The sequence below is a fragment of the Vanessa atalanta genome, chromosome 10 (assembly GCF_905147765.1).
Source record: "Vanessa atalanta chromosome 10, ilVanAtal1.2, whole genome shotgun sequence".
In the NCBI taxonomy this organism is placed as follows: domain Eukaryota; kingdom Metazoa; phylum Arthropoda; class Insecta; order Lepidoptera; family Nymphalidae; genus Vanessa; species Vanessa atalanta.
The window spans coordinates 7,042,839-7,060,171 of record NC_061880.1 but is presented as its reverse complement, the minus strand read 5'-3'; the positions used below and the strand labels follow the sequence as shown (position 1 = coordinate 7,060,171).

At 31.5% G+C, this 17,333-nt stretch overlaps 1 protein-coding gene across 1 annotated transcript in view; it reads right to left on the bottom strand.

Annotated features, from left to right (window-relative positions):
- LOC125066846 (potassium channel subfamily K member 1-like) overlaps window positions 1-15,587 on the bottom strand; it is a 49,621-nt gene extending 34,034 nt beyond the window's left edge. The window contains exon 1 of the mRNA XM_047675134.1: window positions 15,512-15,587. The gene's annotated coding sequence lies outside the window, so the exon portion shown is untranslated. The remainder of the gene's footprint in view (window positions 1-15,511) is intronic.
- Window positions 15,588-17,333: the final 1,746 nt, after the last annotated feature.

Genomic DNA, 17,333 nt, shown 5'->3' with positions numbered 1-17,333 from the left:
TTGGTATCTTTGATTAAATTCTGAATAAATTGTACGTACCGTAATATTTTCATTATCTATTAAGTTATAAAATATATTAAATTTTGAGAAACTCAGTCATGTCATCTTGCAACCCGAATCAAAGTATTTATTTTATAACTCATTGAACTTAATCATTTATTAACATAAGATTTATTAACTAAGACAAATAATTAACTATATACAAATAATAATTAAATATAGTTACTTTATAAATCATGACCTTATGGAATGGTGGCAAGAATGCTAGCAGTATTTCCCCGTCGAATTGCAATTCCAAAATCTGGACAACAAATATATAATTCTGTCGCCAGTGGAGGCAATAAGGTGAGGTGTTATACTTTTTATTATATAATTCTCTAACTATATTTATGTTATCTTGATTACGTCAAATTTGTAATATGTTTTATAGAGCGCATCGTCATATCTTAGCATCTGTCCTCTGTGCTCTCAATATTACTGTAGCACTAGCAGACTGTAGTCAACCCGATAGTCACGTACCCTATTCTATAATCAGATAGCTTTATGGTATCGGAATAGATTTAATATAGGTCATCGTTGCAATTTGCACTACAAGTACTACTTTAAACTAAAGACTATTATAAACGTTAACGAGTATTTTGCCTATAATCCGTATGGTTTCCGGCAGAGTAGATAAGTGCAACCAAATCTCAACCGGTAGGTTGACATACAAAATGTCATTTGAAATGGTTGAGATTTGGTTGACATGACATGACATGACATATTACCATAATTATTATATTATATCTGGGTTTCATGAAAAGTAACCAATACACCGTTACAAGCAATCCCATTTCCTAAATAAACTGATGAATTTTACTTTCTTTCAGTGTTTTATAAAATACACCGCGTCGACCCAAAATAAAGGGGATAAGACCGAGTGAATAATAATGATGATAGTCATTGTCTATAATTTATATTGTATCTGTGCCAATTTTGTAAGCGAAATTGCCATTCGATCAAGTTATCTCTGACTTGTCCTAATTTAGAGGACGTCCGGGACATTTAGAAAGTACTACATCTATTAATTTTGTCTATATTATACGGGCTTACGATTGACTATTTTTTTCAGAAACAATGACAACATTTTTAAATACATTTGTCAAATTCCTGATATTTAGTATTTACACTTTTAGATTTATATATTATTACTAGTGGTCGCCCGTGGCTACGCTCGCGTTTTAGAGGTTTGTCATCAGTTGTTAGACAGACAGACAGACAGAGTTACTTTCGCATTCATAATATTAGTATAGATATGAGGTTTTCTTGCCCTAGGATTTTGTATTAAAGCAAATGTAAAGTAAGTATTGTATGCAAAAAATAGACCCAAACGTATTTTAGACTCAATTAGAATGTAATATTTAATATTAAATATTATATGAATTATTATTGTCTGTATATTACATACGAGTATCTGTCACTTTGTCTATTAAATATTATAATATTATATTTTTAATCTGGTAACATAAACATTGACAGATACTCGTCATGACGGGAAAATTGATTCTAGTATATATAGGTATTTTTAACTACGTATTTAATAAAACATTATTTATAATTCTTATAAAATAATATAAGAAAACCTATTAAACATCGTTTTATTTCTGAGTTAACACAAAGTTCTTACAGTATTGTACATCAAAGGACGTGAAAAATTACATACTCGTAATAAGCAATGCAGAAATGGTAAAGTTAAAATGGCAACCGCTTTGTTAAAACTAGAAAACTGTTTGATCTAAGTAAGAACTATTACATATGTATGCTTTTGCATACCTTACATTCATTATACTAATAAGGTTTTAAGTCAAAATTATTTTAGAAGTACTCTAAAGTTTTAACTAAAATTGGTAACAATAATTCATTATAAAGAAAAGCCTTTAATATGACTTAAAGGGCTCTTAAAATGTAGCGTCGAGAGAAGATACAAAATAGAAAAAGCCGCTTTTTATTCTTAACATTTTCAAGTTGTAGATATTTTTAAACTGAAAACACTTTTTCCAACCCGTTTCGGAGTCGGGCTGGCCGTCGAGCTGTCATTTATAAATATGGGTTGAGTTAATTCCTGATAGGATTCATATGAAACCTTTTTTTATATTTCGAAACTTAAAAAGTTTGGTTATTATTTAATTTTTATTAACACGGTCTTATTAATATCTATTAAATTTAAATTTAACTAAATTGTTATGTAAATTGATGTTATTTCTAAAGAAAGTAAATACTTTTCTGAGTGATTTTTTTATTTATATATTTTAACAATTTGTTTCCTGACAAACTTAATCTCAATACGTTAATGAAACACGCAATATTTTATAAAAAAAACAAATAACTTATTGTTTCCGTAAGTATGTACCACATTAATATGCTGTAATAGTTTGATACTATTCGATTAAAGTTTCATGTAAATGTAGTATTTACTGAACATACATACAGAGTAAATATTGAAACATTATATTTGACTTGTCTGCAGAACCGTGTTATAATTTAAATTGCATATCCTTAAATGTAACGACGATTCGAAGAGTAGTTAGCTATCATACCAATATTATAAAGTATTAAGTTTTGTTTTATAGCTAGACTACCAAATGAAAAAGATGGAATTCATTTGTTAATAATTAAATACACTTTTACAGTCACTTTTTGTAGCAGAACTGTGATAATTTTTGATATAATATTAGTTAGAAGGATAAATATAAATGCCTTATCTGTAACATAACTTACGACAATAATTTCTAACCGAACCTATTTTATAACAGAGAAGCGAGCAGCTTTCTCTTAGTTAATGGAAAATTAATAACAAGAAAGCTGATATTGCAACACAAATGAATCTATTTCAGTACCAGAGAGATGCATTATGCTGAGTGGTTTTAGTTCAATAGAATAGAGCTAATCAATCTCAAAACGTGCCGTAAGAGCCTACTGTATAGGACTCGTTATTAAGTAAGTACAATCTTGAACAGCATCGAGGATATAATTTATAAGCCCATATAGTGGCAGGATACCCACCCAGCAAAGGCATTCCCAAGAGAGGTTGGCTTCTGACAAGGCTGGACATAAATAATTTTCAAATTTTGTACAACACATTACCACGTGACAGGAAATAGTGGCAGGAGAGAGCGAAAACCAGCCCTTCTATCAGGAGTGGAGCACAAAGATGGAATATTATATGTTTAATAATGCCATGCACCTTTACTCCATAAAATCCAAGTGTTTTACTGTAAAAAATAAAGAATTAATTTGGAAATTGAAAAGAATATGCGACGCCGACATTCGCTTCAATATTTTCCACTGCTGCTCCCTATCCTTAACGTTGTTTTCCTACTATGGGGCCAATGTGTAAGGAATATTTTGTCTCACACTTGGCAACGATGTTTCTCAATGGAAAGTAGCTAACTACATAGGATTTTATGAAAGACGAGTGCATGAGCACCTACAGGAGTACTCCTATACTCTCCCTCGATGCGCAGTAATCCGGCACGATCGAAGAAACCATGCGCGATAACCTAGGCTTTTCGTCATTTCGTAAACAGGAATATAAAAACAATTTCTTAACAGTCCGACTGTTACTAAAAAGTCTTGACCGAAACAATGACATTTTACTAACTCAAATCAAGTTGAAACTCAGGTCTACGGGTTCTGTCATCGTTAGCTAGCCTGAACACTGTAATACCAAAGCATCGATATCACAAATCTAAAATAAAACGATAGTAACCTTCAGCTTTTACTGACCTTTTAAAGCCAATAAAATATTTACGAGGCTCGAAATAACTAATCAAATTATTGGAAAAATCGAAAAAAAAAATCGAGAAGTGCGATCTAGACAACGGAATTGTTAAATCTTTTTTCTTATGTCATATTGGTAGATGGGCTAGCAAAATAGGCATCTGATTAGCCATCTCGTTAGTGGTCTTCATTGCCCATATAGATTGATACTGTAAGAAAAAATTACCTCATATCACAAATACGCTACTAACCCTGTGAACCAAAATATTTTTTTCATAGTGCCTGGAGTTACACTAGCTCAGTTGTCCTTCAAACCGGAACACAACTATACTATGTATTATTGGGGGTAGAATATATGATGAGTAAGACTTTGAGCTAACCAAGTACTTTCAGCTAGTAAATAGCTTTACAACGAAGGGTCTAAACAAATCTCTAATATTATAACCACCTAGTATTCACCAATCAAAATCATAATCAAAGCTAAACCGTCAAAGAGCTTTTAACTTGCATCTAAATTTAATAGTGCAGTTAATTAATGAGAGTGACAGTTTTGACAAGCCACCGTAAACATTCCAATTAGTAATTATTATTTGTCTATTTAAATATTGTGAACGTTAACATCGAAATGTTTTATGCACCTATTTAGTATTTATATAAAAAGAATGGACTAAAAGTATGATTTCATAAAAAAGGGTCGAATTAAGTCCGAAATCATCATTAAGTTTTAACTATGTATGTATTATATTAAAGAAATGTATTTATTTCAAGCGCAATATGTAGCAATCGAAATTGCTTTTGATATTAATAAAAGCGAATTTACACGGTTTCATTAAAGTTGTAAAGAAATGAAAATTTAAAAATGTATATTTGAATTAGAATCAACAAATCTTGAAAAATTGAAATTACGTTGGCCATAATTTTAATCTTGTTTAAACAGATTTTCCGAATTCGCTCCTATACGACGATAAACATCGTAAAATGCAGTAATCGTCCGTAATTACCCTTAGCTTTTAAACAATAGGCACATTAAAACCGTCAGTAAGTTGACAACAGCCAAATAATAATTAACTCGATATGCTAATGCTTTTTAATTTGTCATATATATTTAATTACTAGAGGAACCTGCGGCTTTACATGCGCAAAATTTATAAAACTTTACCTACATCACACAAACTGTCACCATCGATCTTACCTCCTCGAGGTATAAATTAAAAGAGTAGCCCTTTTCCTTCCCCGGGACTCAAACTATCTCTGTACCAAATGTAATCTAAGTCGGTTCAGTGGTTAAGCGGGAAGGTAACAGACTGTGGCGTAGCTGTCGTAGGGCCAGGTGGTACAGTGCACCAGGCTCCCAGAGCTCAGGGAGCCCTCTAACCTAAGCTTTCAAAAGAGCGGGTCAGTCAACTTGCCAGCTTCTGAAGCTAGTAAACCACGAACCTGCTCACAAGATATTTTTTTGATCCGAAGGGCAATATAATTCAAAAACGATGTTTACCTTCTACAGTAAACTAATCCAAAAGAATATTCATCAAAAAATTACACATATTATAATTAAGTACTTATAAGTAATCATGTCTTAGATATATATTGTCCATTTTTATTTATGTTTATGCAATATAAGTAGCAATTTTATATAGACTTTGTACCTCGCAAGATATCAGCCACTAAGGAAACCATTCGATTGTGAAAACCATTTCAAAGGAAGTTGTGATATAGACAGCTACTGTCAGCACAAAAAAAGTAATATTTATTTTTAAATGATTGTGAGATTATTTGCGATATTATGTAGCGAATTAAACAAAGATGTATCGTAAAATCAAATTCTTGAAGAATGACTTGATATTTTAAAAAAAAGGAAGCTGATAATTTCTTAAAGAACAATATTTTACTTGTGCACTGAACGAATTAATTCGGCCCAATTGGATATTTTCTCTTAAGAATAATCGGTATGGTTAAAATCGTTGAATATGATATAATCTTAATTTATTACAAATTAAAATGATTATCAGTCAATAAAATTATACATTTTAAAATAGTATTAACTGTTATCATTGCTTCGCGCTCTCGGCATATATCTTGCCCAGAGGCTTATTTCCGATATCGTCCACACTGTGTTTTATATTATACATCACATTACATAATTGGCGAAAACAACCACACATTTTGGCCCAGTATATGGAAGAATAACAGATTATTCTTGTCATATTTCCATTTACTCCAAAGCTCAAAACTGGGATTTTCTCAATGACCCTAAATATAGCTCGGACGATTGTGTTAACCTTCCTAAAATATCCATTTCCTTTGATAACAAATTCGATGCCAATCCTTTGAAATCATCCTAGGATTTTCGCAGTGATCTGCGATACATACAATGCAATGCAATACAATATACAATGGTATATGCGTAAGCGATGCTCAACATAAACGAGATATACTCGTATGTACTTATATCCTCATTAGAGGATTAGAGGATATTATTAATGCCAAACGATTACGATACAATGTGCTGTAAATAAAAATAATCTGTTAATAAACTCAATACATAATACAAGAATTAATTAAATAAATACAATTAAAAACCGAACAAAATTCGACCGTCACTTTCACATTTTGATTAAAATTGTTAAACGATGTTTAAATTTTCATAGATTTTTTTAGCGTTATATATTTTTTAAAATTATAAAACAGGTATATACAGGTAAGCGCTGATAGAATAACAAAATAATACTTATTTAATATGGTTTTGCTAACGGTACGTCATGAAAGATTGTTCGTCTCGATAAGCGGTCGACCGAACGTGAAGTTTTTATTTATCTATAGCTGTTTAAAAAAGTAAATGTTTGCTTATTCATTGGTTTGTAATGTACCAATAGTAACTGTTGATAAGGAATACTTTAAGGTTGCAAAAAATGTCATTAAAATGTCATATCTATAACAAGAAATGATATTTTGTTAATTTGATAAACACAAAACAAATTATACCTAACAGTATTCTCGTGAACAAGACATTCGTAGATAATGTCGAAATATCGAGCGTCACAAAATAAAAATAAAAAACATTTTAAATATCCCGTTTCAAAAACTGTTAGTAAAAAAAAGAAAATTATACCTATATTTAAAAAAAAACGTACTTTAAAAATGCCTTAGAAAATACTACATAATTATGCTACATTTTAACTAAATATTAAATATATTTTAGTTTTAGCTCATAAAAGCGCTCTAGATCTTAATGGCAAGTCTAACGAGCCGATACAAATAACACATACATGATAAAAATAATCTATATTAGGTCCTTATATATTTAATTAGCGTTTTGTCGATACTTTGATCAGAAATATCTCCTCTTTGGTTAAGAATACCAAATTCAAATTTATAAATTAATTTAGCTGATACGTTTGAGTTTTGAAAACAGTAATGACTGTTGTTTTTTCCTTATTTTTATTTTATTTTTCGACGTCGCTTATTACCGCACAATGGAAAACATGAAATATCAATATATTTACGAGTACGAGTTCTATCTTGGCACCAGTGCTGCAGAAACAGCTCGAAGGATTAATTATGTGTACTGCGCTGGTTTCGCAAAAGAAAGCACGGTACGTTTTTGATTTCAACGTTTTCTTTCTGGAAATTTCGACCTTCAGAACCAACCCCGTGGACGGCTGGAGACCAAAGTGGAATTAATGAAGTGAATGAAGAATTAAAGGCTATTGTGGAAGCGGATCAATCACACGTCAGAGATAGCTTCAGGTTTCGGTAAGTGATAAAACTGTATTAATCCACTTGAAGCAAATCAGGAAAGTAAAAAAACTTGAACGATGGGTACCTCATGAATTGAGTGAATCGAACTTGCAAACACACGCGTCGACTGCTGTGTTACTTTGTTCAACCGACACAATAATGAAGGGATTTTAAATCGAATCATTACTTGTGATGAAAAGTGGATACTGTACGATAATCGGAAATGCTCGTCGAATGCCTGAACCCTAGAGACCCAGCCAAGTCCTGCCCTAACCGAAAATTGACTCAGATAAAGTTACTTGTGAGTTTGGTGGTCTAGCGCTGATGTCGGTCACTAGAGCTTTCTAAAATCTGGCCAAATAATTACGGCAGATATCTATTAACAGCAACTGCAAACCATGAAGGAACTAACAAAGCTAGCTGCTACACAACCGAGATTTTTCAGTCGCTCTAGGCCACTGCTGCTACACGACAACGCAATACCACACACTGCGCAACAAACAACCACTAAGTTAGATGAGCGACAATTGGAATGTCTGAGACATCCACCGAGCTCCCCGGACCTTGCTCCTACATATTACCATTTTTTCCAGAATTAGGACAACTATACAATACCAATTTATAGAACATAAATCGTGATGTTATAAAGAATTTGCAAGAATAGTACCAATTCTTGTTGAAAACAAACATATATAGTATTGTTTGCTGATAATACCTCTTTGGTTTTTAAAATTAATAGAAAACAGGTACAGTATGACGATATAAACAATGCTATCTCTGATATAGTACACTGGTTTAGCGTAAATAATCTTAGGTTGAATAATAAAAAAAAAATTTGTAAAATTTAGTACACCAAATGTGCAAAATGTAAAAGCTGGTGTACTTATCAACGGGGAATCGATGGATCCAGCTGAATTAACTGAATGGCCTTACTTTTGATGCCAAGTTGCAATGGGTCCCCCATATTAACGGATTGGCAAATAGACTGTTCTGCGGCATTTGCGGTCAAAAAAATTAGATTATTTACCGATGTTGATACGGCTCGCTTAGTATATTTCAGTTACTTTTACAGTATAATTTCTTACGGTATTATGCTTTGGGGTAACGCAGCCGCTATCCATACTATATTTGTGCTGCATAAGAGGGTTATTCGCGCAATCTATAACCTAGGAGCCAAAGAACCATTAAGGTATAAATTTAAAGATATCATGGTATTAACTGTTGCTTCTCAATATATATTCTGTAATGTTTTGTATGTACGGAAAAATATCAATGATTTTATGAGAAAATGTGATTCTCATAGCATTGGTAACAAGGACCAAAAACAAACTTGTTACAGGAGTTACTCGACTGCACAGAGTCAGTAATTCTTTTGTGGGGCAATGTATACGGTTTTACAACAGGATCCCAGAAAGGGTTCAAAATGCTTCTGTTGCGAAATTTAAAAAAAAATGTTAAGGACCGTTTGTGTGCAAAAGGGTACTATATAATTAGTGAGTTTATGATTGATAACACATCTTGGGAAAGAAACGATCGCCTCCTGGCTATTTCTAATCATATTCAATGTATGTATTTAATTTGATTGACAAAAAAAAGAAAAAGACCCGCTGAGTTTCTTTCGCCGGTTCTTCTCAGGTCAGGGTCCTTTTCCGAACCGGTGGTAGTGTTTAATTTGACTATCAATAAGTAAGTGTAATGCTTCTATGTTTTTGGAATTTGAGTTTGAGTTTGAATTTAAATATTTATAATGCTAATTATAGTTATTACGATAAAACGGTACTAATTCATTAATATTAATACCGTCATCGATTCCACTTCTCACATACAATATTCCCTTTGATTAATATGTAATATTATTACTATTTTATTTATGTGCAAGTTTCCACTCGCTGCTTTTGTACTCTTAACCAATCATTGTTAAAATTTCACATACACATTGTATGTGAAATTTTAACAATGATTGGTTCAGTTCTTAAGTCGTGAAAGCGTATAAAAAAAAACAAACTATGTTTCCCATTTTAAATAGTTATTCATGTTATATCTAACCCGTACTTTGAATAATAAATAATGTATAATATTCGTTATATAGGAAAATATATTAGTAATACAATATGCCATTTCTGTATTAACAAGAGAACGATTCGTCAGACTCGTGGAATTCAATTGATATAAAAATCGGCCTAGACATAACAGTCTGGTGGGGGCGATGCTTGTCCTTGACCTTGTCTACGATCGATACCAAATTATACTACTTCTGATTCTTTGTTGTTCTGCGTACTATAAATATACCTCATGATTTAATGGTATGAGAAACTTCGATAGTATATACGTGTCGGTTTTGTTGGTTTCCTTCAGTTCGGAAGAATAAAATTCGCATGGTATTTAAATACCAGCATACTTAGCTTAAGCTATATATATGCTATTACAAAAGGGATTTTATGGAAATCAATTGCCAGGTTAAATTGTAGAGGTTAACGTCGGACGTCCGTTTCTGCAGAACTAACGTTCAAAGTTCGCAACGGAATGTGGCCATCCGCCTGGTGCAGCGATATCGCTTTCCGCCTTTGGATATTATGTGTAAATGGATGTGAGAGTCTATCAGCAGATCCTCGTCCTCGAACAGTGGGAACACTAGAAAGCTCGATGTTTTGTGACCGTCTCCGTAAGGAGTGCGAGAAGCGAGATTACGTTCGCCATAAGCGGAGCACGGGATGCGTTATATGGAAACTATTCCGCACTCACTCCGATCCGTGCAGATTAATGATGAAAATCGGGCAAATATGTTGACTATCTTATATAATCCTATGATTTCATCAGCTTATTATGATCATAATCGTTTTTTTTTAAGGAAGGGAGCTGTTAGTTATTTTTTTACCAGAACTAAAAAAACTTAGAAGCTGTAAAATGTAATTACAGTCACAAAAATATGATTACATTATTTGCAAATCAATTATTTAGAAAAATCATGGTTTTTTTTTCTACAAGTTAAGACAAATAATTATATTATTTGATTATTTCAAATGAGTTAAATTTCCTAATTAATAATGAATAGATTCATTACACTGGATGTTTATTTTTAAATTCCGTTTATAGTAAATTGTTTTATTGCATGAGCAAATTTACATTTTTAGTCCATTTGAGCTACCTAATGAAGTGATCACCTAATAGACACTGGCGTTGTAAAAAATATAAACGACTTCTTAAACCGTCAATGACCCGCAGCCAATCTAGGGATCAATAATTCAAAAATACAATGATTTTTTTTCAGCGTTTGAGTTACTTGTTAGTGGTATGTAACCTACACTCTCAAACTAATCGAAAAACCCACTTCATGTATTATAATTATAAAGTAATAAAAGATCTAATAATGTTTACTTTTTCTCTTACGCAGCTTACAGCAGAGTGACCTTTACTTCTCTTTCTTTTTCTCTTTGTCTCTTGCTCTTACACACGTTTTCATTTATACTTATTATTTGTTATTGTTTTAATTCATTCATTTATGTATTTTATTTATATCGTTAACGTTGTTAATTTATTTCATCGTGTCTATTATTTATCACATAATACATAAAGAGAGCAATTTCGTTCCAGATGACTTACGACACCTCTGTTTTTTTATACTATTTTCATTAATTTGAAACAAACAAAATGACCAATAGGCGAGCGATTAGATAATCCAGGGATATCCCCAATTAAAACTTTCCTCCAACGTTAAACTATATTCTGACGGTGTTTAAAATTGCTATCCAACGAATTTTCGATTAAACTTTTACCTAGGTACAACATTTGTTTAGTTGTTCGAAATGCCTACTATTTGCGAGAATATTGTTTTATAACACAAGGTAATTTAAAACAAACTTTTATATAGTTTATAATATAAAATAAAATAGTTAATAGTTTGCTCATCTAAAAACTTGCCTATTATATAAAATATATCGAATAATTACAAATGACGGATAAGTGAAATGCGGATATAGACAAGAATATTTTGTCAACAAATAATAATCGGGTAGCAAATCGACTAGACCATCTTGCTTGAAACATATATTTTAGGCAAACAAAATTTTCATAAATCACAAGTAATCCATTTCTTTTTTAATAAATTATCTGTTATCCTATTATTAATATATCATTCCTCATAAATTAGTTGATGTTAATTCATAATTAAAGAGCTATTCCGCTTTAGTCGGTTTTTGGTATTAATATTTAAAGGATAGTATTAGTGACTTCTGATAACATTAATGGACTAAAGTAAAATACTGTATTATTATCACAATGAATTTCTAATTTAGATTATGTATTAATATTCTACATGTATATTTTATTTAATATTATAAGGGCATCAGTTAAAGACCCTTATCATAGCCATCAACTAAGTACTAAGATAATCCGATTTAATTGCATCCGAGATCAAACATTAAAGTCGCAGTTTGGTTTTATTTTTGAATTGGAACGTTATATTGCAATTTATCATATTTTATTGAATCAAAGCTTTTGAGAAAGTCAAAAAATTGGAAGGACTCTAAAATCGAATAGGTATTTAATAAAAAAAAATCATCTAATCTGAACAAAATCATAACTGTGGCGCGATCCCGTCTTATCTCCAGAGAGCATTAATTTCGAAAACCGCGACTGAATAATGAAGTTCATAGATCTTTGAAGATTTGAAGTCTCTTAGGGCATGACACGAAGATATTTTGTATTTGATCGGAGAGATTCTTTACTATATTGAAGGAAAAAAAGTGCGTTTATTTATGTTCATTTCATGTCTCAAAGCGCTAAACATAAATATGGAGAGTATGAGTACAATTTCTGAAGACGATTGATGATGAACGATTCATAGAAAACTTGATTGATGTAGCAAATATTGAAATTGAAAACTTTATAGCAAAATTATTTTCGAATACTTTATAACGTGGCTCTTCAAATAATAAAAGGAAACAATATATATAACGCAGTCATCTGGTTGAATCTGCTATTTGATTATATGATTAGCGTGTTCATTGAATGATGATATTTAAATGAATGACTAGGGACGAACATTGATTGAACAAGAGTCACTCAACGTCTAACTAGTTAGCGGATTGTAACATAGCTTTTTGAACAGAGTGGACGTAAAACAGTCAGGTGATTGTAATTTAGTTCATTTTTTTCCTGTTCATTTTTTAACCTAACCTAACCTAAACAAACATAACAAAGTCAGATATATCCCATTCAACGACTATGCTAAATGAAGTTCAGTCAAGACATTGATAGTTACATTAAACAACTTGACGAGTTGTCCTTTAGTCATACAATTAAATGGCATCGTTCAATGAACGCGCTAGTCATACAATCATAGGAGATTCAACCAGATAACTGCGATATATATATCGCGACATGTTAATGATAATATTACATTACATACACAGTGAAACGAGCGTGACACGTGTCAATGTGCCCGGAATAACATAGTTCTTATATTATTTACTTATAAGTATGCTTTACTTATCAAACTTCTCTAAATAATGAACAAATATATTTACAACAGAACTCAAGGATTGTTTTTTTTTTTTTTAAATAATCTGTTATATCCAGTTAGTATGGTATCTTTGGATTGAGTAAATATGTGATGTATGCGAGGTTAGGCAGAGACAATCAAAAAAATATTATGTCTACTGTTAGTAACCAAAACTCGGAATTTACCCAACATTAACAGCCTGTAAATTTCGCACTGCTGGACTAAGGCCTCTCCTTTCGAGGAGAAGGTTTGGAGCATACTTCACCAAGCTGTTCCAATGCGGGTTGGTGAAATACACATGTGGCAGAATTTCGTTGAAATTAGAAACGTGTAGGTTTCCTCACGATGTTTTCCTTCACCGCCAAGCACGAGATGAATTAAAATAAAATAAAATTAATATAAATACAAATTAAGCACATGAAAATTCAGTGGTGCTCGCCTGGGTTTGAGCCCGCAATCATCGGTCAATTTAACAATTAAATACTCGTTAGACATTTCTTAAGATAAAACCTCAACATTTAAAAGTTAGATCTTTACATGTATTCCTAAAGCGATGTACATTTAAATTAAAAATTTAAATCAGACATTAAGAAATCAGGCGATCTGTGAAGTGCCTGTGTTAAGGTAGTCAATTGAAAAATTAATGGCATTGCATATTATCTTGTATAATTGTGTCCTCGGCAGTATGTTTTCTTCTCAACGAATATATCTTAAGTACCATGTATAAAAGTGATTAAAGACAATAAGCTTTGTACTATACTGCATAGTTTAATGTGTTTATCAAAAATTTTAGTCTATAGACCTGAAGAACTAGGTTACGACTCAAAAGCAAACCAAAATTTTAGTCCATTTTGAAAAAAACTACTGCAAAATAAGCAATTTAGATTTACAAGAGGCCGTCTGTTGAGCGAGTGTAATCGTTATTAACGTAAGCGTAGATGAGCTCATTAAAAATATTTTTAAAAATGTAGAAGAAGTATGATGTATGATTTGGGACTATTTTGCGTATACAACGAAACTGGTCTGAAAAATCTATCATTAGAAAGTTCCATTCAATCATGTAATTTCGTACTCAATCGTTTTGAGTAATCGCATTTGAAGGGTTCATATTAATGGAAAGAAACCTCCCACAATTCTATTATGGTATGCATACTGATGTCAGTATTCGCTTTTTAATAAATTATAATTTTTATACAGTACTTAAATGTTTGAGTTAATATATATATTCGTTCATATTATCATGAAAGATTTTTCTAGAAAGAGTGACGTAACTACCTATCTGCATAATTACTTATAATAAACACTTGTTCGGTATGTTTCCGAACGACAGTGTTAGTAATTCTTATGTGGTATCACGTATGCACTCACTATCCCTTCACTCTCATAATCCAATGGACGGCACACCCCACACTGAAAAAAGTTCAGGCGCAGGAGCAACAGCTTTACGGCCTTTCCGAATCACGAGTACATACCATTAACATCAAACCCCGGTCTGCTAATAAGAATTTCTTGACAAAAAAATCCAATTATTTTTTATTAGTCCGACCCGGGGATTAACCAGCGTGGTAGTAATAATTTATTTATTTTTTAATTAAGACGCCTTAAGTCGCTTCTTTTTTTAGAAGCATAACGTTCATATCATTTTAATGAAAAATGTATTCAGTAAATTTATAGTGCGTTTGCCTATGATAGTGTGAATGCTCTATGTTAAACATATTATAATAATTTCTTACGTATGAACCATTATACTCTCAACTAAAAGATACGGAAAAGTCCAAAAACATAAAAACAAATATTCACTTTTAGAAATAAAAGTGGGCAACGGTTTAATTTTCGGAAATCTGTGCAACAAATATTTCGAATCCGGAATTCAGACGCACATTCAATTTAATGCTTATATTTACCATCTACTCATCAGATAATGCGAAAGGGCAGTACTGTAATTATAGAGCCAGTGTAACAGGTATACCCGTTAAGGCACATAGCACCTTAGATTCCGTGACTGACAGCTCATTAGAAGTGCTACAACTGGAGGTACATTTCTTACAATGCTAGTGTTTATGGGATAGTGACCGCTTATCAACAAAGAATTCATTTTATCTGGCAAATATAAATTTAAAAATAATCCCATTTGTTTTTATTGGTTTAACTATTTATGTTTTTTTTTTTTTATTATTGTATAACTACTATATTGTGTATAAACTATACATACATTATTACTTCGATCATTGGTTACCGGTGTTAGGATTATTCGCCCATAAAATACTAGTAAATATTAAACAAAATGTGTTAAACTGACGTCTACTATTTATTATTACATTATATTAGATATACAGAAATATAAAAAGATCGCTTAAAACTATAAACTAATACACTTAATAAAAAAAAACAGTATTAACGTACTCCAGAAAAAAATTAAAGTTATAACAAAAAAAACTTTCTATAAAATTTTCGTATCACAAAAGAAAACAGGTGGTTAAATTAAAAACAGTTCTATTAATTAAATATACTTACCAATAACAGACTATCCTTGAAAAATGACGCTTGTTTTATCGCTTAAAACTTAATACTTATTTGTTACACTGGCTAGAAACAAAAGAATACTGACGAATATTTGTAATAAATTTATAATAAAGAGAAAACGTGCGACTGGTAGGGCACTGAAACTCCGTCTGTGGCCTCTTACCTATTTTATTGTAGCGTGTACAGAAAGAGGCTGCTCTCATGAAAGCCTGTTTACCCTCTACGACTCTACGTTGCTACGATTTCACTACGAGTTTGATGTAGACAACCACGGAGGAAATATAAGGTTTGAGTGTATTTAAATCTGTATAGATTTTATTGTACCTCATAACGTCCTCATATTAGTGATTAGTATTAGTAGATATATATTATGATACTGTAAATTGACATGTTTATTGGAACCTTCAAAACATAAAAATAAACTAGCATTATATATGACTATTTCTATATCAGTGGTAGCTGCCAATTTTTTTCTGTTTTATACGTCAATTACGTAACGCAAGTACTTTAACTTATTCGTGCAATATGACAAAAATGTAAAAAAAATGTATGATGTAATGAAAACTTATATAGCTAAAACGCATATTTGAGTATCTGCACAAACCAAGCAAGTAGGTTAGGTATATATTTTTTTAACGTAAGTATATCGGTTATGACAAAAATATATCGTTTTCTATAAAATACCCCAACTCTATCTATCAATGGATGTATAGATGGGCATGCGCGCTTCATCGCCCGCCATGACGCTTTATCAATGAGCCAGCCATCTTGTTGACGTCATAGCCATGGCCGTCGTTTACTGAATGTTTGTTTTCCTTCGACCAATTTAGGGTAGAAGCCGGCTATTTCAAAGGTTTTCGAGTTTGTTTATGTTTGATAACTGTAATTATTTGTTTTGTTTCGTATTTGATTTCTACTCTAAATGGGTATTTCATTTAAATTATTATTACGTCTCTAAAAGCTAAAACATTATTTTATTTTTTTGTTACTAAGCAATTTATTTAGTCTAAAATAAGAAACTTTGCTTAATTTAATATACTTACTTAGTTCTTTATGACGAAAAAATATTTTTTAACATTGTAGATATTTACTTATTGCAAAATTATTTTTTACTTATATGTTTTTTTATAAATTACTTTAAAAGAATAAGGATTCAAGAGATAAAAAGAACGACTATTGAGATCAAACTTTTATTAACATTGAAAATAATGGCGGTATCCCTCCCATTATTTTCGTTCAATTACACAAAATCTTCTTTCACTTTTAAACATATCGTTATTAACTTTTATATTATTTTAACAAAAATAACACAGTGATGCCACTTTGTGTCGTCATATTTAGCTATTAGCTTACATTAATAGTTTGTGGCTAACTTATGCAATAATAGGGCAGATATAGGCTTATACACGCGATTGTATTATAAATAGTCCTTCCTGTCAAAGTGTTTAATAATATCATAATTTGTTTATTGATTCTTACATTTATACATATGAATTTAATTACTGACAAATACGTACCTTCTACTAAAAGATAGCCACACGCATGGTGGTCACGACCCTCAGTAATGAGGAAACGACTAGGAAGAACTAAAAGATAAAAATAAGTCGATTTCATTATACTAGCGCCCAGTACTTGTAATTCGATTACAACCATTATTGAAAATTCGCGAGAACATTGTACATTTTGTTTCTAGATATCCCGTAAGTTTTTTATCTGTTACTCCGCCAGCGTGTTGAGTCTCTTTAATATACGAGTATAATATTGCCTTCAAATGCCACAAATTATCAAAAATAGGAAGATCCCCGTGAGTGTT